This window comes from Pseudopipra pipra, chromosome 3 (assembly GCF_036250125.1).
Source record: "Pseudopipra pipra isolate bDixPip1 chromosome 3, bDixPip1.hap1, whole genome shotgun sequence".
Lineage (NCBI taxonomy): Eukaryota > Metazoa > Chordata > Aves > Passeriformes > Pipridae > Pseudopipra > Pseudopipra pipra.
Genome location: NC_087551.1, coordinates 2,911,782 through 2,938,627, shown reverse-complemented (window position 1 = coordinate 2,938,627; position 26,846 = coordinate 2,911,782). Strand labels below are relative to the sequence as shown.

General features: G+C 43.9%; 1 long non-coding RNA gene across 2 annotated transcripts in view; it reads left to right on the top strand.

The window, feature by feature from the left end:
• LOC135412331 (uncharacterized) overlaps positions 1-26,846 on the top strand; it is a 274,161-nt gene that overhangs the window by 98,527 nt on the left and 148,788 nt on the right. For both annotated transcript variants that reach the window (XR_010429581.1, XR_010429582.1), the window contains 2 exons: positions 52-196; positions 20,772-20,834. This is a non-coding gene — a long non-coding RNA (uncharacterized LOC135412331). The remainder of the gene's footprint in view (positions 1-51; positions 197-20,771; positions 20,835-26,846) is intronic.

Here is a 26,846-nt window from a genome sequence, read left to right as displayed (position 1 = left end):
GAGGGAATCTCCTGCCTTGGCTTTGTTTGACTCCTTCCTGCTTTCAAACAGCTTTGGAACCTGCTGCTGGGATTTCCTGCTGGATCCCTCGAGCCAGAAAGAAGGGGGCAACCATTTTGATCATCCTCCTTGAACCGGCCACAGCTCAGGTGAGATATTGTGGTGACGACTCATCTAGCAACACCATTATCCAAAGGTGAGGTGCTCTTGTTTGGTTTTGTAACCTACAGCTTTGTCAGGACGGTGCAGGACATATGTTGCTGTGTCATCCAAGATGCTGGGGTGTAAAGAGAAATAAAGGATGGGGCGGGACCGATTGGTGGTTTACTGGCTGTGGGTAGGTAGAGAGGGGGAAAAGCAGCCTTGGCACCTGTTAGTGGCCATTAAAAACTCCCATGTTCTGCTAATATGTGCTCGTAAAAAGGCCATCTGCTAATGCTCAAAGGTCATTAAGTTACCAGCCCTGTTTACTCCTCCTGCTCTGCTGGGCCAAGCCTTTCTCAGAAAAGAGGGCTTAAATGGTTATTATGGTGGCGCCTGCTCACGCTGCTGTGTGGTTAAGGGTCTGTCAGTATTTTCATTAGGAACTCAGACTTGCAGGGCTTTTTAAACTTGGCCATTAAAGTGCCTGCTTCTTGCTGCCTGGCCATGCTTTGGAGAAGGAATTTTTGTGTTGGATTGGTTTATGATGAAACTGCTTATTGCCTTTGTATTTTCATTACATGAAACAAAGGGAAAGCACAGACAACGTAAGACCACTTTATGTGCAGCTCTAAGGGCTGTGTTTGCTGTGCTGGGTGTTGGTTTTGGGGTTACAGGAGTCAGCAGAATGATCTGCCCATATAGGTGACACTCTCCCCAATCAGGCAGTGCTTGTGCCTCACACAGTCTGGGCACTACAGGTGGTTTAGGGAGGAAGCTGAGGCCTGAACTGTGAGTTGCCTTGATTTCATAGGTTGTAGTCAAACCTTTAAGGTTACATTAACATAGTTTTCTTGTGGTTAAATGGAACTATCAAAAACTTTGATAATTCTTTTTTCCTTCTGAGACTTCCCAGCGATAAAATAAGATGTAGCTGCTCAAGTTTTTATCCTTCATTTCCGATAATGATGGTGTCTGTCTCATAAAAACCTGCCTTTTATCTTCCCCAATTAGCTGAGTTGCTGCACCCTTGTGCTGCGAAGTTCTGAGTGTGCTGCAGCCTCTTCCTGAGCACAGTCAAAGCACCCCCTCCCCAGCTCTGTGGGGCCAGTCTGTCCACTGCACCCACCCTCCCATCCCCACTCCCTTTGGCATCAGTTTAATCTTTTGCTTTCTGCATAATATAAAGAAGAAACCTGGGTCAATGAATAATGAAAGCTCATTCAAAACCTGGACTCTCAGAGTTTGGTCTCTGCTGCTTTTTATTTTAAGTGGAACTTCTTTCACAGATCTCTTTAATTTTTTTTCCTTGTTAATGCAGTCAAACTTCCCCTTGTGGATTTTGTGAGGTTTTTCATGCAGGATTTAGGGGAAGATCACACTGTTTCTGCGATGCACTTGTTCTTCAGATTGTTTTTATTTCTGTTCTGACTGAGCTCCGAGGCCAGCCAGGGACAGGATGTTGTCTTGGCCACTGTGTGTAAGTAAGGAATATGGACTGCCTTGGAGAGCTGAGAGTCAGAAAAGGGCATGAAAAATAGGGAAGGAGTGTATCTTAGGTTTTTAAAACAGCCTTTGCAAACCATGATGCTGAACTTAAAAGGGAAATCTAAAAAAAAAAAATAATTCCAAAGCCTCCCTAACTCAGCAGACATGTTTTTTTGCCAGAACTCTCTTCTCACCAGCCTGTCCTTCTTAAATCTGTAACAACCCAACAGGTAGTTAAAATAGTCCCAACTAATTGTAACCAGGACTGCTGGCTTCTTCTGAGCTATTGTTCTGATTAGGCACCACAGCCAAAATCATCAGGAGGTATATAGGCAAAGTAGTTAGTGTAAGAACTCAAAACAAGAACAACTACAGGCCTGGGGTTTTTTAATTTATTATTAAACTGCTGTAAAAGCAGGCCCTGTGTCTCTGCTGCAGATGTGTCTGCCATGGGCCAGCTCATCTAACTCGGTGTTGCTCTGTTGGCTTCATGAGAAGAAAGGATTACAGCACGTGTTACAAATTGAGGTTTTAATTCACATTTTCTTGAAACACGTAGAAGTGATAAAATCTGTACAACTTCACACCACTATTCTAACATCAACTGTTTCAGGAAAGGTCTTTTTTTTTTTTTTTTTTTAAAATGCAGTCTTTAAAAAAATGTTTCAACTTTTATTTTTTTCATTGCATGCCAAATGCTAGGCAGAACTTGTCCTTGTAAGGAAACCTCTCTTCTTCAACAAACAAGTGGTAGAGCAGGTGGAAGTGTGAGGTCAGAGGGGTGTGATGTGATGATCTGTAGCCTCTGAGGTTGGCTTAGCCCACACAAGGACAGAATTTGCTGGTGACAACAAGGAGTAGAGACTTTAAACTGTTAAACTGATCCAAGAAAACGGATGTGGTTGGCACGTGAAGCCAACCTTTGGAGTCTCTGGGACAAGAGACTATGGGAGAAATTATCTTGTGGTAGACACTGTAAGGCATTTGCAAAGGCAGTGAGGCAGTGAGCAGCCACTCATCCTCCACACTGGAGTGGTGGGAATGCCACTTTCCTTCCCCCTTTATCCCTCTGTTTGAACCAAGTACTAAAAAAGGTGTTTCATATTTTTGCAGTAGTCAGCGCTTAAATATTTTGGTTCCTTATAGGTACTGGCACAGTCTGTTTTGGTAGTACACATGAAAACAAACAAGGAAAGAGACAGAAAGCACAGGCAATTCCTTGGATGTCGTGTTTTGCCGAGGCTATAAAGTGGAGGAGGCAGAGATTTGTTGGGATTCTTGCTCGGCACACACAACCCAATTATTGGTGAGTTTTGGAGTTGAGGGAGAACAATATTTTGCCTGGGGAAGAGTGAGGGATTTCACTTTGCAGATATGCTTCTATTTTACTGTGTGTGTTTATTTGTCTGTCTCTTGCTTAGGAGTGTTAGGTAGGTTCTGCTCCATAGGATTAAATCATATCCCAAACCATCCTGGCTTTGTGACAGTACAAACATTATTGGATTTAGTTTCCTTCTGCTTATCCACCTCCTGTCTTCCAAGATCCCCGTTATTATTATAATAATACCCACAAAACTCCTGCTCTGAGATCAGAGGGTTTTTCAAGTGCCAGAGCAATCAACAAAACATACCTGGTCCTTTTAATCTCCTTTAATCCCATCACGTGGGACTATCCCAATAAATGATCACATATCCAAGAATTCTTTCTGTGTAATGACATTTGAGTTTTAGCTCACAGTTTTCATGAAAGTGTCTCAGATATGAAAGAAGATGTACTGGGACCTTCTTGTACCATCAATAAAATAAAAGTTTGGGTTGAAAAATTATCTTATGGAATAAAACAGAATAACAAAAATCCATCATTATCTGTGTTTCAGAAAGGGACTGTGTTTTGTTTAGCATTTTAGTTAGAAATGATGTATGACTACATCATAAAACACTTATATTAAAAAGATCTTCTCACCCTGAATTCAAAATATATATTGTACTCTCTTATCATCCAGTCATTTCAGAGTGAAAGTTAAAAATGCCCATCCTGTGGTGGTAGTCGCCTGTGTTATATCTTATAGCTGATATATTCTTCTAATACTTTTACTTAAAAGGGCTTTTACTTGGGGCTCATGAGAGCAGATATTTATTTTCTTATTGATAATGGTAACGCCATGGGTGCTGGTTTTGTGTTTAGATCAGTGTTTATTGTTTTCCCCGGGCTGCTGAATCAGCCCAACTTGGGTTCCGAAAGTTTGGGTCGTGTCTGTACCTCGTGGAAAAGGGGAAAATATTTCCATTGGGTGAGAAGAAGCAGAAAGCAGGAGCTTGTAGTGTTTTGCCAAGGCTTGGTCTGTGCTTTCTGTTGGATTTTCTTTTTTGTGCATATGTGAAAACGACTAAATTTTAAAGAAAATCAAGTGTTAGCAGAATAAAGGGTGGCCCATGCCATGGTTCAAAGTCTTGAGGGCTTGAGCTGTCCAGGAGTTTTCACAAAAATCCCTGTGTCAGGGACAGGAAATATGACAAAAAGCAGGACTCTGCAACATCCTGGTTTGATGTTTTAGAGATGAAAAGTTTCTCCTGCCTGAGGCATAAATTTTGGCTTGAATGAGAGAGCCTAACCCTAAGGGGAAGGTGCTGGGACCCACATTCCTGTCACTGGTTTGAACCACGCACAGCAGAGACTTAAAACTGACTTTATCTTGTCCTGAGTGAACGTCCTCACCACTGAAAAAGTGACTATTGTCAGGGAAAAAAAGGAAAGGGGAATTTTTTCTGGTGGTGGGTTTTTTGTTTCGTTTCATTTTGGTTTTTCTCCTAAGGAACGTGGATCCATGCAGAACATCAGCATCTCTGAGAACTCAAAGTTCTACAAGAATGGGGAAAAAACCTCCTTTCCCACACATTTGATAAGAGATTTTGAGTCAGGTTGTAGGAGAGTGTAAGACAGAACTGGGTAAAGGCAGGCCAGTCACTTTTGTGAGGAAGCCAATACTGGGAAAGGAGGGAATTCTGTGAAGTAACTAACCTGGACACTGTGGCCTGCAGAACAATTTACTGGAGGGGTGGTTAAATGGCACAGATTAAGCTCATTAATGGTTCAGATATTTGCTTGGTTTACACAATGCTGTCCAGCAAATTATATTGATGCTTGACAGAATTATTGTCATTATTTATTTTGCTGTAAGCCAGATTTATAGGTATTTGTAGCTTTTGTAAGACTAAACATAAGAAACATTAATGGCTTTACTAATTATATCACTGCTTTAGAGATATAAATAGTGATAAAAACGCCAAGTAAAGTGAGCTAGTAAAACATTTTAAAGAGAATTTTAAAGTGAGTTACTGATTGATGATCCCTTGGGTCAGTCTTAACTTCTGAATGTGAGAGCACAAGTGCTTTTTGCCTCCATCAACTCTTCGGGCAGAGGCAAGGAAGAACAAGAGTTGTATTGAACGACTGATTATTAAATCAGATTGCATAATCTGAAAAATATTGAAATCCTATAGTAGCATAAACTGAGGCTGAACTTATTACAGCAGAACAGAGGGGTTTGGTTTTTTTTTTTCACCTTTACATTGTCCTCAACCCCTCCTGCCTCCTGGATGGTTTATCTGCACTTCTTTGTCTCTTACATGTTAAAACTGCGAGCTCTTTAGAGCAGGAGCTGCCTTCTCCCTCTCTCTTATTACACATAGTAAAAATCCTCTGATGAGGATTCTGGGGTCCTAACAACAATATGAATAATAACTACGTGGTTGTTAAAAAAGAAATAAAATCTTTAATTGCTAAGCAGAGTCTATACAGGGCTATATACAAATTAAAGGTGTGTTTTTTACACAACTGTCAAATGAAAAAATCTGTTTTCCTAACTATTGATCCCGGTTTTGCTGTGAGCACCCTTTTAAGGAGGGAGATAATGAGTGAGAAAAGAGTTAATAAATGTTCAGCCATTACTGCAAGCATGAGTGGAAATCCATCATCGGTTTAAGTACTGGATGGGCTCTAGATGATAATCCAAGGCTGTTTGACCACCATCAGTGCCACTGTGAGGAAACCCACAGGGCCCTGGGAGCTGGGATCCTTGGGGATGGCGTGTGGTTCCCTGCTTTCCTCTGATATACAGCACTGTGGAGCCCTCAGTTTTATTTGTCACTGGGTTTAGTGATGACCTGGTTGAAACTCCCTTGAAGCCACTGGAAAGACTCACAGTCTCCAATGGCCTTTGGATCAGGATTGTTGCAGTGTTTTCTTGGAGTGAACGGCCAGTGGGAATTTTCTCCCAGATGGAGGGGAAAAGAACAGTTTTCTTTTTTTTTTTCTTTTTGCTTTCTCCCCTCTTGCAATTTCTGATTCATTGGTCTTCCTAACACACTTGTGAACAGTGTATTGTGGAGGTGGATGTGCCCAGGAGGATGAAGTTGGGTCCCACCTCATCTGTGGTGGCACCTCGTTGCTGTTTGATGGGATGAGCACAAGGGCAGTGGATTATGGGCAAAGCTTTAGAGCAGACCAGGCCAGGCTTGTCATGAGGATGGGGAACATGATCCTGAACCCACTGAAATCCTCAAAGTTTGGGCTGCCTCCTTGCAGTGTGACAACAGGTCAAGCAAGTGACAGTGGGACTTCAAATCCTCATTGGGAAATCAGGATGATGCATCCCGCTGAGCTGGGAAAGCTGCAAAAATCTGGCAGTGGCACCCAGCCACGCAGCATCCCAGTGCTCACCCACCCCACAGGGTCTTGGCTGTGCTGAGCAACTCAGAAAACTCATGGGCCACCTCAAGGCTTTGGTGGAAGATTCCTGGAGTTTCCTTCTAGGCATGCTGTAAAAATCACAGGGGCTGTTCTCCCTTTGATCCCAAACCACAGACCAAAGGGACAATTCACACGCGTTGTCGAACCATAAAACACATGTGGCTTGACATTGGTTCCAGAAACAGGCCAAGGTGTAGGACAGTCTTATTTTTTTCTGAGATATTTGAACTGTGTCTTCTCACCATGTTATGAAGCTTGGCCATAGCCTTAGAATATAAGCAGAGTGTGCTGTGGGGTTTAATTCTTAAACTGTGGATAAAAGGAAGAGTCTGTTTGACTTAGGTTAGCAGAACTTTCTACTCAGTACTGAAGCTCAAAATCAAATCACTGTGCTGCTCCCTGATTTCCTTCTCTAATATAATCTGTAGCACAGAACTGAAATTTAGGATCTTTAGAGGGGAGGTTATTCAATTCTTGTGGGTTGTGAGTATGGGGAAAAGGCTTCATGTGTGGTTCTAGCTTGGAAAACAAGATAAACAATGCTTTTAATGAGTAGTCCTACTGACTACTACTACTACTGCTGTGTATCCTACTTTTATGAGCGTGTTTTGGACCACTGCTCTCCATCTGCACTCAGCTTCATGGGCTTCCTTTGCTTTCACACTCATTCCCAAGGCAGGTGTTCAACTTACAGGTATTTTAAAGTTCTTGGAGCCCCAGAATCTGGTCAGCTGTCCTAAAAATATGACATCTGCCAGTCTGTGAGTGTAAATCCCGGTTTACAGGTAAAATCAGAATTTATATTTGCCCTCTGTTGATCTTCAAATGAAATTATGAAAAAATTGTGGGGGCTGAGGCGGTTTTATGGTTGTCAAGAAATGCCAGTCCTGAAGTTCCAGAAGGTTAATGACTGTCTGTATTGATAAAGAATACAACCCCATCTAACTGTCTTGTGCCAATAAGGATAAGGTTTGGCAGTTGAGTGAGATTATGTCAGGACTAGTCAAATAACATCGATATTTTTTACCTCCATGCTTTTTTTACCAAAAAAAAGGGGATGTAGCATCTTTAATTAAATGTTATATGAATACATTTCAGATAGACCCAAACACAGGGCAACTGTGTTTCGGAAATGCTGTTTCTACATTTAAAATGTATTTGAAATGTAATTTAAGAAAAAAGATAATAGAAAAAAAAAAACCTAAAATAACTCGAAACAAGCCAGAATATAGTAGCTCATCATTACACTAATATATCAAACAATATGAGCTTAGCTTAATTATCCCCTTTGAGAGTTGAGAAAACTAAGCACAACCTTCAATTTACAGCTGTTTGGTGCCGGGAACCTGAATTATTATTTGAGAAGAAGGGGGGATAAAAAAAAAAGTTTATTTATTGTGACCTACACTCAGTTTTTATTCATCATGGAAAATCTGTATATTCACAAATGAGGGCTATTCATCTGCAGACTGCAGCATTCTTCAGCTGTCCGGGGCTGCATCAGCCGCACTTCTTCAGCTTTTGTGTTCATCTCGAAGCCTCTTCATCCAAATTGTTCATCATCTTGATGGCGGAGCTTTATCTTGCTCTAGTGCAGCTGCATTCCCCTTATCCAAAGTGCCGAGAGATACAAGGGAGAGGGAGAGAGGGAGAGGCAGAATAGAAAAGAGAAAAAGCAATGGCCAGTGCTCATATGAGGATAATTTGTAGTTTCTCAATAATAATAAAAAAAAAAAAAAAAAAAGGAGGACAGGCTAATTACTGGCTTAACTAGGGCAGCCTGTGGATCCTCATGTCAAAAGGACTAGCGTAATTATTTGCCATCAAAGCACATTCATATTGTGGTACAAAAGAAGGGCCTTTCGCAAATGGATCTCACTAATAAACAGGGCTGAGAGGAGCATTATGTGTCTCCCTGGATGCAAGCGCATTAACACAGTGACATGGAGCATAACTCTCAGCCTGGAGAGTGGGGGGGGGTGGAGAGGAAGAATGATAATTATCCCCCCTCCCCATCTTTCCTCTCCTTTTTCCTTTGTGCTGGGCTAGCAAGCCGAACGCGACCCGCTGGAAGGCCCAAGGCAGGCTATTAGTGACCTCTGAGCATTGACAAGGTGGCTACACTCTTAAAAGCCCGGCTCTCCATGTCAGGAGGGTCGCAGGAGCCCGGGAGAGGAGCTTTAAATGGTCCAGCAAACACTTCAACCTTAAAGACACCTGGAAGGTCGCGACCAATTTAATGTAGATGAATCTGGCACGAAGAGGGCTCTTTTGAATCCACAGACAAAAGTTTTTGGTTGGTTTTTTTTTTTCTTCTTTTTCCTTTTTTGTCTTTTTTTTTTTTTTCTCCTCCTCCACGTTGTTTTTTCAAAGATCTTAGCATGAGAGATGCTGGAGAAAGGGACTTGATTCTGGAGGCCACTCCTGCACACGCTGAGCAGATGTGGTGCCAGGCGGCCTCGAAAGGCTGCGGCTTTTCATTAGCAAAAGTAAACAGGTTTGGAGAGAAAGAGAAGGGACTTGTGTGTACCTTCCAGGGATGTCTGCAAGCACTGATGGACTAAGACATTACAAACTCTGATATCCTGCAAAACGTGTGTGTGTATCTATAGATAGATGTGTTATATGTTCAGAGGACTGTTTGTTTCTGGGTTTTTTTCTTAGTCCTCCAGCTACATCACTTGCAGCCCTGTGCATAATGGGGGTGAGCCACCCAACCCCAGCACTCCTTTGCTCCAGAGGAACTCAGAGGTTTACAGTGTTGGTTTTGTTTTATTTTCAGAAAGAACCCTAATTTCAGTGTTCACCTCACGGCTTCTTTTAAGTGATTGGGTTCTGTGTGGGTTGTGTGCTGTAAAACAGCCCTGCTGGTCATTGAAACTGGGATAGTCCTTTCTTGTGACAGCCTTGCCTGACACTGTGAAACACGGAATGTGCAGCTGGAAAGAGGGAAGGTGTCGGTCTGAGTCGGGAACGCGTGGCACACGGTGACATGAATCCCTGCATGTGGCCACATGTGACTGGGATCAAGGGATTTTGAAGCCCAACTCATCTGTGTGACAAAGGGCTGAAAGCCAAAGTTGGTTCTTTTCCAGCACTCTTCTAGGTCACTTCTAGGTCATGGCACAGAGAGGAGCCCCTTTTCCTTGCCACAGCACTCAGGGACATCCTTGTCCATGTCATGTTGATGGGAAGTAGAAGCTCAGGTCTGCACATGCCTGTTAACATCACTCACCTCAGGAACAGCTCATGGAGCCACTGGGTTTAGGATGAGAGTTGCCAAATTGTCACCCTGACACACTCAGTTGTGAATCAGATTTGAAAAATGAGGAAATGAGCTGGCTTTTAAATTTGTGGAATTAAACCAGTGGCAAATCTTTTGTTGTTTCTTCCTCCCACCTTCTTTTTTGTCCGTTTTATTTTTTTGTTCCCCTTTTCCTTCTTGCTTGGTAACCTTAGAAAATAGTTGGATGCTTTCTCCATATTGTGCTATGCAAGGAAGAGGAGTGGTGAACATGGGCTTGAAGGGGGAGAAAATAACCCAGGAGGAGACTTTTTAGTACAGATCACGGAAACCTGATGCAACTCATAGTAAAATAGCAAACATTAGCAATACAGGAGTACAACCACACTCCTGCCCAGGCAGGGTTTTGGGCTGGGCAGTGCTTCTAGGACATAACCAATGTCTGTGACATAAAAAATTCCAAATATTCACCCACCCAGGAGCTGTATAACCCCCACCCCCAGCATGTAGTGCTGGAGGGATGGGGACCCACTGGAGCAGCCAACAGTAGCAGCCCACCACCAAGGAGACACAGGTTGTGCTCCTGGATGTTTCCTTGTCTCTGTAGCCCTGCAATATTTTTTTCTTTTTGCCCTTATTTCCCTGGATGTTAGAAAATTTTGCATACAGCTGATTTTGCCTTTAGTTTGAAGGAAATTGTAACAAAGGCCCTAACAGCAGAATTGGATCCACTGAGGTATGGATGTGCTGGAGTATAAAGAACGTAGTTAATATCACCTTAAAATAGATATCTCTAGGAAAGGGATTGGAAAAGTCAGCTCTGTAAGGGTGTGAGAGTGGGTTTTTTTTGGCATTTTTAAATTAATCCAGGTAAATTTTCCTGGCATAGTTGTATCCAGCCATGCCAAGGACCATGATATTAGCAATAAAGACAATGTTATTAGTATCATTACATCAATGTAAAGAAGGTTATAGAGTTAGCATTTGTTAAAAAAAAATCTGTTAATGGTGACTTTTTCCCATTAACTCACTCTTTTGCAGTATTTTATACACTTATATAGTGTTTATGAACCTGGGTATGTATTTCTACTGTTGCCAAGAATAATCAAAGACAAATATAGCAGTTGCAGGGTTTCTTTCCTGATGAAATTGTACTTCAGCTTCTAAACCCAGAGCTGGCCTCCAGTAAGGGACTGTGTCCTCTTAAAGTCGAAGTGTGGTGCTTGAACTTTGCTATCACATAATGCTTTCAAGGTTGCTTGTCTAAAGTGACTTAATTTGTACTGCAGAACTAGCCTTGTACCCACAAACACGCCAAAAGCCGCAGCGAGCCAGGGCAGCAGGGTTATTACTAATTTTTTATTAAAATCCCTTAGGCGCTCACAGAAGGCCCAAAAGCAGCTTTAATAATAGACAACATACAGCACATTTTTCTTGTATTGCCATGTAATCAAATCTAAAGCTTCTGTTCACTTTCTTTGTTTTACCTAGAGGACCAGCTTCCAATTTAGTTGTGGCCTGCACTAAACTGATTTTTCATTGTAATTAATGCCTACTTTGGCCTCAGCCACTTACACAACTTTCCATTAGAGGTTTGCAGCCATCCACAGAGAATTTCACCAAGTTACCCTCCCGATCCTGCTACACTTGCAATTTTTGTTAAACTGCTTTTTTTTTTTTTTACTTTATTATTATTTTGCAAAGAATGTTTAAATTACTGGGCCAAATCGCTTTCTTTTTTCCCTTCTATTTTTCTCTTCTTTCTCCCCCCCCCTTTTTTTTTTCCCCCCTGCCTGCTGCACCTATTAAAGTGGTTGGGCAGGAGTCCAACTGGAAGGAAAGCCTTTAAGTGATTTCAGAAAGGGCTAGTGGAACTTATTTAGGCCTGGGGTCTGCTGTGGTTAATTTTCAGTCTGTGTTTTGTGCTGTCCATTTCCTCTGAAATACTACCTGGGGTTTAAGGTTCCTCAGCACAGGATGTTAATAGGCCTCTGCAAACATTCAAAAGGCAGCTTTCCCACCACTAACCTTAAAAAGATTGTGGCACCGGGCCCAGGGTCAGATTGAATAGATGAAAAAGTATATGCTGTGCTTTTGCTTGCTCCTTGGACCTTTCCCTGTTGGCTTGCCTGACATTTTCAGTGACTTTTCTTAGTACCTTATTTTCAGCGTGCTTCCTAGAAAATTCTGCTTATTACCTTCTCCTATCCCCCAACAGCATTACTAACTCGAGAAGCACAACAATTTGTAACTATACTTTGCTGTCTCCTTGGACTTTTCCCTCACAGCCACGAGCTGCTGCTTCCTGTGGCCCTGGTGGTCCATCCGGGCTCCTTGGTGTGCCATCCACATGCCATCCCTGATACCTGGGGATACTGGGGTCCCCCCTGCAGATCTCTGGTGTGCCTTTTCCAAGGATAACACCTCTGCTGTGAGGCTAAAGCAGAGCTAATGACCAGATATGTGTATGCCTGTGCTATATTGGCTTTCCTCCCCAGCACAAGAAATGCAGCAGTGGGAACTCCAGGGTAGGCACACGGGGTTTTGTGCACTGGAGTCCCACATTTCCCAGTGTTTGGATTCAGGTACTAATCTTGCCTTGCTGTGGCATTGCAGGGTTCTGGCTCTGTGTGCACCCTCCTACACGTGAGATTAGAGAAACCCAGTGCCAGAAGGTGTCTGATGTCTTCCAGTCTGTGCCAGCAGGTTGTTGGTTGTACTGGTTGAATGCACTGGCCTGGTGGCTCCGTGCTAAGGGGCCAGTTATGTTGGTCTCCTTTTTGTAGGTGCAGCTCAGCTTAGGAAAGGGGGTGGATGCATTTAACTTGATTTTAATTTAAGGGCTCGCTTGGGGGCAGTATATGGGATTTTAGAAATGTGTCCCATTAAACTTCCTGGGACTGAGGAGGAGAGGTGGATGGATACCTGGGATCACATAGGTCTGCTCTGTGTTGTTACTGTATCAGATGTCCCCATCTTAGGGTGGGGAGAGTAAGAAGCAGGTCTTTATTTTATTTTTGTTTTTTTCCAGAATAGTGGTAGCTCTTCCTTAATTGACAGGGGAACGAAAGTACTATTTGAGAAGAGTGTGTGCAGACTCCTGGATGTTCCAGGTGTGCACATGATGGCCACAAGCTAGGCCTTGAATCCCAAACAATGGATTTATATCCCTACCCAAGCCAGATGCCCTTCTGGCTTTTGGCTCTGGTCCACAGCTTGACTAGTCTCTCATGGACCCATTTGCCATCTCAGTCCATTCTTGCACCTCTGGGAACCAGAATTGTTTCAGGTGTAGCAAACTGAGAAGGAAAACCAGACCAGTGGAAAGGCAGATCAGCACCTGCTCTGTGCGAGCTGGCGGTGTGAGGTGTGGATACACCGAATCTGGGATATGCAGGACCCATGTTCTGCTGTAAGGATCTGCCCCCTCACACCTGATGGCACAACTTCCAGGGATGCTGCCTCCAAGGGTGACCTGCAGCACCGTGCTCCTTCTGCATGTACGGTGGCAGCAAATCCCTTGCTGTACATGTGCCTGCGTGGGCACCCCCCCACAGAGAAGCAACTGATATTGGTCTAAACACATTTGTGTATCTCTGCCTGACATTTGCTCTGTTAAAAGGTCAGGCTTCTGCAGCAGAGACAAGAGCCGTCTTCCTCATTATCACATATTACTGCAAATTTCCATTTCCAACTCCAAAGTTTCCAGTGATTTTTTTTTTTTCCTGCCACTGCGTCTGGTGCAATCCAGTGCAAAGTGCCATGTGCCAGCCTGGAAGCTGTGCCCTGTACCACACCGGTGATGCTCTGGGAGAGAAGCAATGACTGTTTGGGGAATATTTGGGAAAACCCGGTGAATTTCTTGCTGCACTAAGTTCCTTGCTTGCAGTGACAAGCTGGAAAAATATGTGACAAATTCAACTTAGAAATGGAAGTCTGCAGAAAGGAAGGGCCATTCTGCAAAGGGCCATTCATATTTTTCAGTCTTCCCACGGAAGTGCTGCTCTCAGTTTCTCTGTAATCTCTGATATTTCCTAATATCAGAGTGCGGTGCTGGCAGAGGCAGAACCTGAGGCTAAACTTCAGTCTGTGTTCTTGCTCAGAGGAAGTGGATTCTGGGATCTCTTTGGCTTTTGAACGTCAAGAGGCCACACTCAGAAGCAAAGGAGAAGGGGGAGGAAAAAAAAAGGCGTATTTTTCCTGTTGAATGAAGGTCTTGCTGATGGGGAGACACAGGTGCCAAAATAAAAGTGTGTGTGACACTGGAGTTGGGCAGGCTCTTTGGGAGTTCACTGGGTAGGGTTGTTTGCTCTCTGCTTTCCATCTCACCCCCCCTCCCACCAACCTCAGGAGCAGTTATACAGATCTTTACATATAAAAGGGACTGCAAATGTCCATGGGGTGTCATCACTGTGGAGAGAGCAGATTTTGTTCTTCTTGCATTTCTCTGGTTATGTACCCACCAAGAGGCTCAGGAAAAGCATTTGCTTGATTGCTGGATGACCTGGCTGGGAAGTGGATGGGTGTCTGGCTGGTCCTGCCCCGAGTCCCATGTGCAGCATGGATGGCCACTGGCTGACTTTCCCGATTTTTCTGCTGACTGCTAATGTGCTGTAAGGTGGCCACTCAGCGGTGGCCTTGGGAGAAGGGATGATAAACTGCTGATTTAGTAATGGAAGAGCTGGGGGAGAGGAAGGACCTTACTTACTTTGGCCTCAGATATGGGTGAGACCTGGGGAGCCCTTTTACAACAACAAAGTCGAAAGAACAAACGCTGTGCAGTGTAGTTTTAATGTAAGGTTGGTTTTTTTTCCCCAATAACAGCCATAAAGAAAATATACTTTAAAAGCAAAATATTTTTTTCACGTTCTTCCCCTTAGTTTTCATCCTTGATGTGGTGGTGGCAGACCACAGAGCTGCAGTCAGGGAAGGCAAAGTCCAAGCTGGTATCTACTCTTAAGATACTTGGATAGTACAAGTTATGGTGTAGTAATTCCTCTAAGAGCACCTCCCTGGTCGGTTCTGTAGTGCAGTTGGGTACCCACTGGAGAAGGATTCCCTTTAGGATGGGCTGCCACCAAAGCTGGATGAGTCTGCAGGATGCTTTAACCATTCACCCTAATAACCTAATGTGTCCCTCCCTGCCAGATCTGGAGTGACAGAAACACCTGACTAGGAAGGAGTATTTCATATCATTTCCTTGCCCTTGCATTTTTCTCTTATAGAAAACATTATTGGGTTGTTTTTAGGTGCTTGCATTTATGGGTGCTTTAGGTACAATGCCTTGCACTAGTTTTTTTTTGTGTTAATTCAGTAAAGCAAAAAGCACTGCATTTGAATTCTTTGCCATTGAATTGTGACTGAGGACAGTTGTAATGTGACAAGATGAGGATGACCTCCCTTTATCTGCTCTTGCCACTGTGGAAAGTTAGTGGTAGCTTAAACCCCTGGTTGCCATTAATGAAAAATTCCACTATTTTTATTAAATTTCAGAATCACCTCAGCTAGCATGAAAAACAATGATATTGGATTTCTTTTTAAAATTAACAATGTATGTAACACAGTAAAAAAAGCTGACATTTACTTAGTGCCTGGAAGCAAAGAGACTGCGAGGCGGACGGCGAGCTCTGCGCGGCTCCCCTTCATCCTGCAGCCTGGGAATGCGGTCTGGAGACGTGGGGAGAGGTGGCTCGGGGTGGATCACACAGTATAGGACAGAAGCCAAGAAACACCACCACTGTTGCTACCTTTCTCCAGTAGGAGAACATCAGGGCTCACAGGGGAAAAAAGAAAAGATTTATTTTAGCAGCTGGCCTGGATGTCTGCCAAAATGAGAGGGAACTCTGAAGTGAAGCTGGGGATCTTGCTTTGAGGAAGTGTGAGCTGGGACTGGACAGTCACCAGCTCTGATCTGTGCCGTGGTCAGGCTGGGAAGGGACCTTAAACCCCCTTCAGATGTTGAGGGACATTCTCCATCCAACCGATATAAGAAGCGGGGATGGTGCACAGAGTGAGGAGCCAGCCAGTGAGGGGAGCTGATGTTACTGTAACTTGACTTGAGACTTTTAAGGCATGTTTATTTATGGTTTAAAATTATGGAGTTAGTATTTTACCTTGGGTTAATTTTCAAATTCACTGTCTTTAGCAATTTTCTACTGCAATCAGCAGGATTCCATATAAAAGTGAAAGCAGGGAGCTGCTTCATACCTGTTTGCAGTCATTGGAGAGGTTGCAGTGTCTGGTAGAGACCAGCCTGTCTTAGGCTGGAAGTGTTATTTGATTAACAGTCTGGGGGAACCTGGAAATGAGCTTGCACTTGAGGAGAGTCCACAGATCACTGGGAACATATTCTTGTAGGGAAGTATCCTCATTGCCTTCCTAATTCATTCCTCTTCGCTTTATCCGACATGCATTACTACAGGATTATTGACTATGTGATTCCATTGCTTGATGCCACAATAGAAAAGGCATTACAGTACAAGACAGGGAAATAAAGCAGTGCTCTGTGTGTTAGACTCGTGGTGATGTTGAGGAAGGCTGGTACATGGCATGCTCGTTCTCATTTCGGGCTTGGTCCCCACCCTCCTCTGTGGATGTTTAGGGGATGCTCTGGATGTGCAGAGCAAATGTGGGACCAGAGATCTGTGCCAAGGTCTCCCTTCCACCTGTGCTGTGGGGGACTCTCGATGTCTCTGAGTGGCCTGTGTAGTACAGGAACTGCCCAAGTCTAATGGGGAGCTGTGCAGCAACTAAATGATGGCAGGCAGGACAAGCCCTCGTGGGTTATAAACTGATTTACCTGGAGCTGGGAAAAGTCATCCCACCTGCAAACACGGAGCATCCAAGGGAGACTGTACGGGAAACACCAGTAAAATTCTGTGTGTCATGAAAACATCAGTGGCACAAATCTGCTCTTGGCACTAGAGGGACTGTAGATACTCACACTCTCCATCCACTCCACCTCCCCAGGTACCGCTCAGGAGCAGGATCTCACTGTACCATGTGTTGTGTTTAAATTTCATCCCTTCAAGGACCACTTGTGAGAGGATGCTGCAGATTCCTCCTGTTACCTACCTCAGCTTGCAGTCCTGGTTTGGTTTGCTCCTGGCTTTGAGCTCCTGCACATGCTAAACAAGGACAGATATCCAAGTAAAGGGTGCTCTGTATATCTGTACGATCATCTGATCAGTTCTTATCAGCAGTTGGAAATTATAAATAGCCTAAAAGCAGCTAACCATCAGCCTATGCCACCATGGTAATAAATAAGTGCATATTTTTGAAAGGCTTTTACTCTTAGAAGAGAAAAAGATATAATAGCTTTTTTTTTTAATATGTCACATAATTTATTCCAAAAAACAGATGTATTTTGTTGTTGCCATTATCATTTGATGAAATACTTTAAAGCTGGTCCAAGGTGGTGCATTTTCAAATATAATGTATACAGTACATCTAGCAGTTAACGAAATTTGGATGTGCAGCATAGAATGGTCATTATTTTTACTGAAAAAAATAAAGGCACTAATTACTTACAGACAAGATACTTAGCACAAACAGATAAGCTTCAAAATGAAAAATTCTCGGTTTATGATAATTATGTTCTCTGCTTTGTTTTCAGAGACTGATAATTTGAGGCTTTAAAATCACCAGGAAGCCATTAATTGGAATTCTTCAATAAAAAATAAATTACATAGAAGTTCATGATGAGTTGTAAAAACACAGAGACTGTATTATGCAGTGAGCGACATTGCTCTACTATTTATAGACATGCACAGCTATGTAACAGCAAAACTGTAAAGAATTTGAGATGTGCAGATAGCAATTATTCACGGATCCCAACGATCTGCAGATATTTCAAATAACTGCTTTTAGCAGATCAGCTATCCAATAAAAGCAGGGCTTTATTTCCAAGTGGCACTCTTCTAGCATGTTGCTTCTTGTTTTTGACATCTTATATGACATTATTCTCCTAGAGCTGATTATAATGAGGAGACGTGGAAATCCAGGTGTTGGAGCAGAAGAGCCACTCCATGTGCGTGTTTATCTGTAGGAGCTGAGGGATTTTCTCTTAGAAGGGTCACTGTGGCCCTTCCTCCTATACCAGGCTCAGATCCTGAAGCAGCTGACCAAAACAAAGTGTTTGATTTCTCTGTCTTGTCCCATTTTTCTGCTCTCCCCGTCTTCTTTGCTTTTCACCTAGGATCAAATCCTCAGTGATGATCCTGTGAAAGCTGGTAAAGCAGATTCAAGGACTAAGGAGCTGCCCAACGGCAGTGATCACAGAATTTCTCTTTGGCTTATGAAGCAGCCAGACTGAGTCCTCATTGGAGCTATGTAAGAAATTTGAAAGAGTTTAGGAGACCTGCTATAGAGATCTTCCATCCACCCAGACCCCTTAAAGCACCCACTGCTGTCCTTCTAAACACATGGGGCAGAGCCACCAGGCTTCCAGCAGCTTTCCATCAGAAGTGAGTCTGAAAAGAGTGGTAGACACAGCAAAGTGTATTTCTTTATTCAGCTTTTCTCCTGCCTTTCTCCTGCCTTTCTCCAGCATCTGGATGAATTCCATGAGGAGACTGATCTTCCCACTTTCCTGAGGGAGAGCTGACACCTCTTTGCTATTGCTTGGATCCAGGCCTGAGACTCGAGCTGCTAATGGGACTCGGTTAATTGTCTGACCCAGAGGGTATAAAATATTGTTGTATTCCAGCAATGCTCTTTTCGTGACCACTGACACCCTGGGCTCCTGCAAGGAGCTCTTTAGATAAAGCAAGTAATAAAAGTGATCGCAGGGATCCTTGACACGTGCCACCTAGTAAAGGAAACAGAGCAGGTTTCAGCTCATTCACCAGTGAGCTCAAGGGGATGCACAAAAGAGTGAAGTGGCCTTGGTAGAGCCTGGTCTAAAGTTACACTTCAGGAAGACAGAGGAAGTATTTCCTGAGGACCTGATCAAAGGCTCTCTCTTCAATGCCAGTATAATGCCTCCTGGCCACCTTCGTACACAGGTAGCGTTCAAGGGCTTGGTGTGACTTGATGGGAGTTAATTCTCCCAGTATCAGCAAGCACAAGAGCTGGTTTAGTATTTTGTGGCTAAAATTAGTCAAAAGTATCAGCTGGTTTATTCCCATCTCCTTGTTTGTTTGTTTGAACCCGAGTTAGTGTGATCACAGGGAAGGCAGGATGATGCAAGTCCAGGGAGACAAGGATAGTGTGAGACAGTAGCAGAGAGTCTGCAGGGAGATCACTGTGGTGTCAAGACCAAATGGCTTAGTGTCAGCAGACAAAGCCATCCAAAAAAAATATTGGGTCTCTGCTGGCACTTGAGGAGTACTGTAATTCTTGGAGAACAAAACCTACCATACATCATCCAAAATCAATTGATAAGAGATCTTGGAGAGATTAAAAACCGCTCCCTCCCGTTCATTAGTAAAGGTGGCTTCTGTCCAAAGCTGATTGTTGGTGTGGGCCAACGATGATAAATGGTCTCTTACCCACCAAAAAGAAACACTTCCTAATGAGCTATCAGCTTGTGTACATTTTAATTTCCACATTGCTACCAGGACATAACAGGGTTCCCCAGAAGTGACAGTGCTGCTCAGAGGCACGATACCACAAGCAATACTTATTTATTTTTTTTTTTTTGCTGAACCAATCCCGTTACCTGATGACTGTGTATTAATAATATTGCAGCAGTGAGCTATTAACTTTTGTTTTCATGTATTGTAGTACTCCTTACAGGAAGGCGTTTGTGAGTGGTATTAGCACCTGTGTATTTGTGGGATGTGATTGCAATGAGTGAGCACCCACTGCTCCTGTTTACTCATGAGGCAGGTACTGAGCTCAGTACCTTTGAGTGTCAAAACATTTCGTTGTGGGAAAAGCTGCTTCCCAACAGAATGGTTCTGCCTGTGCTAAATGGCTTGGTTGTGCCCTCTTTGTCCGTGTGTGTCTTAGCCTAAGAAGTGTCCTACAGTCCTTGTGCTCCTTTGGGAGGGCAGAGACCAGGATGTCCCATGGAGCAGCCTCAGAGAAGTTGACAAGGGCACATGGAGCCTGCCTTTGCTTTCCTCCTGCATCCCTGATGTTTGCAGCTCAGCACTGAGCCAACTCTCAGTCCTGGAAAAGCCTCGCATGTCCCATCCCATCGCAAACCCCACAGCTCTTAAAGAGCATCGGTGACATTTATCCCGTGTCTCTAAATTATTCTCACTAGAGTGGTGCTTGGGCCAATGACAGGGATGCTGCAAAAGGTCACTCAATGGTCCTTGATGCTCTGGTTTATTTACTTAGTTTATTCAGCTTGCAGTGGAGACAGGACATGCTCAATATGTTGTCCACATAACAGGCGGCCAAGCTCCAGTGCTCAGGACCTCCTTGGATTAGAGCCTTTGTAGGAGGTGTTGGAAGAAATGGAAAGAGTTCAGCATGTTTTTTTGGTATGTCAGAATTTCAAAGGATTTCTGAAATTTAATGAACTCGTTTAATAGGCATAATTGTCTTGAGTACATGTGAGAAAACTTCTGAAATAGCAGAATTAGGCATGCTCCATTTTGTAGCCTTTCAATGACCTCCAGCAAACGTGTGACCCAGATATGAGAGCCTCCTGTCCACTTGCATAAACATGATGTTTTAAAAAGGCAGGGAGGGGGTGGTGAATAAAAGAATTGAGCTCTTAATGGCACATGGACAGAGACATACTGCAATTGCAAAACAAATTCAGGAGCAGATAGAGAATCGCCTCGAGACTCTGCACGCCAAAACTCAGCCGCCTCCTGTGAGATGGAGCTCTGATGGGCATGGACCTTCGGTCCAAACTGCTCTGGAATTCCCTATGCAGAGTTCCAGTTGTAGCAAGGGGCACAGATCTGCTCTAGGCCCGTGAAAATCTCTGCTTTAAAGCCTGAGCGATGTCCAAGCTGCTGTTACACAGTATATTCAGGATGCCCTGTAACATATAGCACTTTTTGTTTCTTGGTCTTGTTGGAGGATATGTAGGGGTTGCAGAGGCAAGGAGGTGGTAGCTGCTCGCTCCAGCCCTCCTGCCACTTGCATACCAAGAAAAAGCTGTATTTTTAAAAATTTCACTAATTAACACGCATTTTTAATACATCACTAACTTCCTATCACATGTCTGTCCTGCTCTCTCAGTCCAGAGGAGCTCTGCAGTTGGATTCTGACCACGGACTTCTTCGTCCCTGCTTGCAGAGAAGGGTGAGTGGCTCTTGATTAGTTTAGACCCACCATTACCATAGTAACCAGCCCTGATTGGCAGGACTCTGAATTAATATGCACACTTAGGAGAAGTGGATGGGGGTCCTGCCAGGCGTGCCCGTGCCAGCACACATGGGGTAGTGCTGCCACTGCCGGCCCTGCTCATCCCAGGCTGCGGCTCCAGCATCCCACCTATCAAATCCCCGCTTCCCGCATTGTTACGAGTCAGGTTTAATTAAAAGCAGGAACTAGCAAAGTGTGGCTGGGATTTAAAATTATATGCTGTTAGTTATTAACTGCTACAAATTAGGTAGATGTTGTTTCAAGGAGAGCAATTTCCACAGACGGCGCTGGTAAAGCAAGTTGGCGTGGGGGACCGCACAACTTTCCAATGCAGGGATTGCCAGCTTTCTCAGAAAAGAGCTTTTTTGGCCACTTCTTGGGTTTTATGCATGACTGAGATTCAGCATTGTTCATGCTTGCTTGCAGCAATGATACTTCCCTGTCTATGAAAACTCATTTTTCATTTTAACAATAATTCACGGGCAGGAAAAAACACGTCCCGGTTTCTCTGCTGAGCCAAACGCCGAAACAGAATATTGGGCCAAATTGTGCTCTGATTTTGCAACTTTAAAATCTGCCTTTGCAAGTTAGTGCTGAATTTAGTTCATTCCCCTCAGGCATTTTCCATGCAATAAAAATTGTGTTTCTTTTTTTTTTTTCCCCCTCTTTTTTTTTTTTTTCTTCTGCCATTTGGGGAAAAGGAAAATTCAAATGAGAGAATGAAGTCAATTGTTAGATTAAAATTATCTGAACTCTTGTTGTTAGAGGAAAACCATAAGGAAGGATCATCTTGCCTGGAAATCTGAATTATCAGCGTGACTAAAGCTGCTGATACAGAATGAGGCATTTTTAGTTGTGGCAGCCAGTCATAAAAAAAACCCAGAGAAAAATAAAACTTCGAGACTTCAGTCCTTCTGTTCAGCAGTTTAAAGGGAGAAAGCAGTGAGCTGGTCTGAAGATTTTCCTTCCCCACTACTTTTGCTGCTTCCACAACCCTGCAGGGGAGAAGCAAACAGTCTTTGAGCTGTAATAGGTGTAAACCTAGGCAAATTCAACAAAGTTGTAGTGAGCGAGAACGGAGAGCAGCGTTCACAACATTTTATTTGGCACTCCCTTTATAGGTACTCAGACGGGGAGACTGGGAGTGTGACACACAGAGACAGATTGCTCTGGGCTGGAGAATGGGGAATTTAAGGTACCACGCATAACACAACTTTTACTGGGCTAAAAAATGCAGAGTGCAAACCATGGTCTTTGGCACAAGACAAAAAGAAAGAAAAAAACTCCTCAGTACCAAAATCTTTATGTTAATCTGGTAAAAACTATTACAATATCTATCATTGCTAGCTTTTTAAAAGCCAGTCAGGCTGAAGGCCACAACCTCCACATATCTTGAGTAGATAAATCATTTTCCAAAGTTAGCTGATAAATGGCCTGTATGGGTGTGTAGATGTATGTTTGGGTGTGTATGAGTATGTATAGGCATGTATATGTTTTTTTGTGAGTGTGAGAAACAAAGTAGTTAGCAAGGGAATGTAAAAGCTTGTTGATATGTGGCAAAAGAACAGAAATTAAAGAGGCTGGAGGGGAAACAAGCAGCTTCAGCTGTACTGACGCCAATAACTTTTCACGGGCGTGAGCCAAAGCATCAGGATGTCAGACCCTCATCCTGCCCTTTTGAACTTACTTGTGTAAATCACGATGAAATAGAGAAGTGAGAGAAAGATACTCCTGTCCCCGGTGGGGGGAGAGGAAACTGGCCACTCATGCAAATGTTTCAGATGAGAAGCTGAACACACCCCTGCCCACATCCGCAGGGACAGCCACGACAAGCAGCACCAATATGTTTGGGAGGCAGAAACAGGTACAAAGTTACAAGTACGTGAAGGAGAAGTGGGGTTTCCTCATGCCCACTCATGTGAAGTAATTTAGCCATTACAGGGTCTTGCAAATGCATTAAGTGCAATGGTGGTGCTCCTAAACGTGGGTGATAGGAGGTGCAGGAGGAAAAAGCTCCTCCTAGGACGTGGGAGCATCCTGGCCAGGCTGGGGCTCAGCTGTCCCCAGGCACAGGCAGCAGCTTGGTGGGTCATGCTCTGGCTCTGGGCACATGGATGGTGTCTCTGCCTGCAAGAACCAACGATGTCACATCCCTGCTGCCACCGGGGCAGTTTATGCTGCATTGGCACCAGTTGCCCTGTGGGACAAGAAGATGTTTGTGCTTGGAGTGTTTTGCCCCTGAGAGCTGGCCCTGAATGTCCCCTCCATGCTGGGACATGACATGTCAGCAGACCTGCTGCTGAGACTGCCAGCCCTGCTTTTGATCTGGCCACGGGGCTTTCCACCGGGCCCTGCATCGCAGGTGTCGGATGTGGAGTGGCCACCACACGCCCCAGTAGCTCTGCAGATGTTTTTGGTGTCTGTCTGCTACTCAAATGGCAGTGGTCGAGGTCCCACTGGGCTCAGGAGACTCTGTGCCTTAACGCTGTGTTTTCTGAAAGCAAAATGAGAAGTGAGAGGTGGCTGGCACACTCATGGACCTTTCATGAAAAGATGGCCCCCAGCTTGGTCTCTGGGACAAAGAAACAGAGTAATTTGCAAAACCTAAATTCTCCACCATGGTAGCACAGGCTGCCTTTTCACTCATCTTAAGAAACAAAGGTAGCAAGTAATGCTTGAAGTTGAAGGATACCCAGGCATATTTTGCTCTCTTTGGTTAAAACAAGCCACCTCTGAAATCAGATTTCTGCTGAGGCCAAGAGGTGCTGCTTCTCACCTGCTCTTTCTGCTTGATTTCTTGCCCCAATACCTCAAGGTCCCAGCTGAGACACGAGTCCCACCATGGCAGGAACTGTGCACACCCCATTGAAGAAAAACATTTGCTGTCTCACAGAGATTCAGATTTAAATAGACAATGGTGGAGGGGAAAAAGGAAGTAAAGTGACTCAGGGTTGCTGGGCTGGCTGGTGGCAGATGCGGGACTAGACTCTCCCTCTTCTGCTGTTCTGGTGGCCTCAGGATAAAGCCATAGTGCTTTGTCCTGATGTGCTGAGTGTGTGACCTCCTGGTTTGTGTGGACTTCATGATGGCATTAAGCACAGCAAAGAATTGGGGTTTTTATGCATGTGTGCATGGTCAGTGTTGTCCTCAATATTACAATGAGTTATCATTGATTAGAAGTTCAGCTGCATTAAGCTGGCATGGATTGAAAAGCTGGAGACACCCTTATTTCCAGAAAATGCCTGTATTTCCAGACAGCATCACTGCTGCTCCATGGAGCAGTGGAGGAGATATTTTACATGAGTGGATGTGTTATTTAAAAATGTGAAGACCTCTTGTGTTACGTGGAGAGGCACATTTTCAAACAGGGAAACGAGCACAAAATATCCTCTGAAAGCCCCTGGAAGTACGAGTGTCATTAGTATCTCTGCAAAAGTTGCCCTGTCTGTGCTCCTCTCACAGTGCTTTGGTGACAATTTGTGAGTGACACTTCAAGGCTGATTTTAGCAACCCTGATTCTGCCTGCACTTCCCAGACCTTATTACCCACGCCTCAGTTGTCCAGAATTTGCTGTTACTTCAAAAAACTGTGTGTCCCAAGGAAAAGTCCTCCCCAGTTCTGTGGGTTAGCCCAGAGTTTGATCATCTGCATCTTTTTTTTGAGTGGCTCCAACAGTTTTGATAGTTTGGGGACTTGTAAAACAGTGAGAGGTGGTTGCCCTTTCACGCACTTTAAATTTTCACCCATGCATGTGCTGGCATTGGCGTTTATTCTTTACTGTGAGTAGTTCAAAGGGAGCATTGGTCTGAGCTTCCATGATGGTAAATATTGCATAGCCACAGCTGCTTTTACCCTTAGCAGCACAGAACATTTTCTGCATAACTTGGTTTTATATTCAGCATTTCTTTTCCAGCAGCATTTTGGTAATTTGGGTCCCAAGCCTCACTTTTAACATATTTTAACACTACTAGGTTGCGTAACCTTCCAGAATTAAAAAGCAGTGGGCACGTTACAACTGTTTAGTTTGTTACAAAACCCCTTCATGATCCTCATTGCTTCCCAGATCTTTTGGGAAAATCCCTGCTCGCACAGTTCCTGAACCTCAGGTGTAAGTATTTTAGTGAAACTCCATCAGACAGGTCGGTGTTCACCCAAACCTCTGCTGCTGCTGGGGATGATGGACAACAAAGTAAAATACTACATTCAAATGCTGAGAGGTAGAAATGTCCTTTCGGGAAGAAATATTCAAACCAGGTGCGCAAACACGAGGAAAAGTGGAGCGGGGCAGGAGTCAGGGAGCAGCAGCCTGTCCCTTGCAAGAGAAAGCAGCAAATAACGAGTTGGTTATAGGAGAGATAAAAGAAAAGCTGACCTCTGCGATAAGCATGGAGGTGGTGGAACGGTGAAGCAAGGAGGCAATTATCGCAACTCTCCGGGATGAAGTGGGTACAAGAGCTAACGTGGCTGAGCAGTGAATTTCAGCAGCAGCAGAAAAAAAAAATGGATCGTGCACAGCTGCAGGGGTTACTGCTGGAGACTGTATCAGAAAGAAGAAAAATGGATATTGCCTGCAGAGGGACTCGGCACTTTATTGGGCTTCCAGGAGAAGTCGGCTCCAGCGTACGCAGGAATTTCTGAGGAGATGATTTTCCGGCTACTTTAGATTCACTGCAAACAGGTTTCAAGTGATAAAATTCTTTGGGGGATATGGGTTATAATGAATGATCCATTTTAGAAGAGGAAACAAATAGTGGGATGTTGCAATGTTTTAGCAGTGAGAAAGCCATTGTTTCCAGATTTGTATTAATGATACGGAGTAGAAGGAGAATGGCGAGATGACAGCGTTTGTAAATGAGGGAAGTGATCAAAGATCAGCGGCAGTCCCAGGAGGAAGGGTGAGAGCAGTCGGAAAATACTAAATTTCAGCTCCGATTCTCACATCTCCCTTAGGATATTTTATAAATTTATTTTTTCCCAGAAGAGTTTGCTGGGCACCTCAGCTGGAGACAGTGCATTAAGCCTCCATACCTCTGTTATTTGGCCAGCAGTTAATACAGCTTCAGCTGCTAATATGGATGAGCCTGGAGTCAGGAGAGCCTGAGACCTGTGAGCGACGGCCACCTGACATTATTCCAAGATTCCTGTCATGAGCACAGCTCTCGCCACGTGAACGAGCCTGGATATTACTCACAACTTGTAAGAACAAAGTATAGTATTTGAACTGCATTTTCCAAACGCAGCCACAGGTACTGTGCTTTGAAAGGAAAAATTTCCTGTCAGGAGGCATTTATATGAGGCATCAGGAAAAAAAAATTATCTGCTCTGGAGATATAGATCTGTAGGCAAAAAGATGCAAAGTAGGAAATCCCAAAACACACAAAAAATTATGTTGCTCAACTAACATAATATTTCTTGCATGATAATAATTATAAACAGACACACCATTTGATGGTTTACAGATTTGTTTCTCTTCTTTACTTAGTTCAGCTAAAATTTGAAAAGTATTTCCCTTCATTTGTGGAATAATTGACTTGTTCTTATGACATCCCCAGGCTTATGATCCAAAGCTGAGTGCGATCTTTCAGTCGAAGCCGGATGTCTCCGTGAAACAAGCACTGGGATTTCATCGCATCTTGCTGGGTTTGGTACAAAAATTACTGTTGGATGTAATCACCTGGGCTGTGCAGAAAATGATGCCAGATGAGTGGAGGGATGACTTGCACCCATTACATCCACTGAAACAAGAAACCCGGCGGCTCTCCCCTTTACACAGTGTCTGTAGGGGTGCCAAAATCAGAAGTTTTGGAGATACAAATGTTTCAAGGAACTGCATGTCAGGGAACAGCATGAGAAGGCATTCCGCTCCCAGAGCTGTGAAGGTCAAAACCCAGAAATTTTGAAGAGACAAATGTTTTCAAGAACTGTATGTCAAGGAACAGCATGAGAAGT